Below are 1,361 nucleotides of genomic sequence, written 5' to 3' on the forward strand. Positions count from 1 at the left end.
TACCCTACCTATACCTATACCCAGTCACGTGCTACCCTACCCAAACCGTTTGGGTAGGGTACCTCATGTACCCTACCTAGTTCCTACCCATAAATCACGTGACTATACCTATACCCTACCCTACCCTACCCATCCGCCAGCCTACTTGAAGCGCAAGCTGTATCTAAGCTTCTTTTAACGCGTCTGACTGGCGTTTGTGGAGAGGCATTGGTGTAGTAAGGGTGTTTTGGTAGGGTCTTGGCAAAAGTGTCCGACTCGCCCGTGTGTCCGACTCGCCTGTGGGGTACGTTACTGTATAAAAATGTCCTTACTAAGGCCTATGTGCAAGAGCTTAAAGAGTAATTAGTAGTAATAACTAAGAGAAAATTGCGTAAGAGAAGGTAGATTTAGCATAGTAGCACACTTAAGTATAGCCTAGCAATATTGTAGGTAGCTGCTAAGGCGTCTGTAGCAGCTTAGCTATCTAAGAAGACTTAGGGTAGAGGTAGTTAACTAGGAGCTTAATTAACTATTTAGCACTGTAGGAACTATAGCAAGACTAGACACAACGCACAAACGTGCTAGGAGGGTGTAGAAACATGTTCTAAATCTAAAGCAAGCACATAGTATGCTAGGTTACTATTTAATAGTAAGTAGTTGTAACATGGTTGGCAAGCGAGTCGGTCAGACAAGCGAGTCGGTCACCCCACCAACTTTGATCACCTACTCTATCTTAACACACAATGCCTCCACGCCACGCTCTGCTCATGCAGTCAAATGAAGCAGATATTCAGCTTGCTCTCTTATCTGTAGATTCTGCCCAAATTCAGAGTACGTAACGCGCTGCTACAGTCTTTAATATCCCAAAATCAACCCTAATTGACTGGCGCGCTGGAAAGCGCGCGCGACGCGATTGCCAGCCTAACTCAAGGAAGCTTACCCAGAGAGAAGAGGAGGTGATTGTCAGCTATATACTTCACCTAGATCAGCGTGGATTTGCGCCTACCTACGCAGCTGCACGTGATATGGCTGATAAGCTGCTGGCTGCACGCGGCGCTGGCCAGGTTGGGCAGAAGTGGCCAGCTAACTTTGTCAAGCGTACAGACAGTCTTTAGACGTGTTTTAACTAAGCGTACAATAGGCAGCAAGCTCTGTGTAAGGATGCAATATTAATAAAGAGGTAGTTTAAGCTTATAGAAGAGACAAAGGCTAAGCAGAGTATCTGTAATAAGGACGTCTATAACTTTAATAAAGCTAGCTTTATAATAGGCAAGATTACAACATAGCTGGTTATAACAGGAGCAGAGAGGAGAGGCAGGCCAAAGACTCTTCAGCTAGGCAATCGCGAGTAGGTAACGCTGATCGCTGCTATCAGCGCTGCT

This window comes from Didymella exigua (genome assembly GCF_010094145.1).
Source record: "Didymella exigua CBS 183.55 unplaced genomic scaffold M421scaffold_25, whole genome shotgun sequence".
NCBI lineage: Eukaryota > Fungi > Ascomycota > Dothideomycetes > Pleosporales > Didymellaceae > Didymella > Didymella exigua.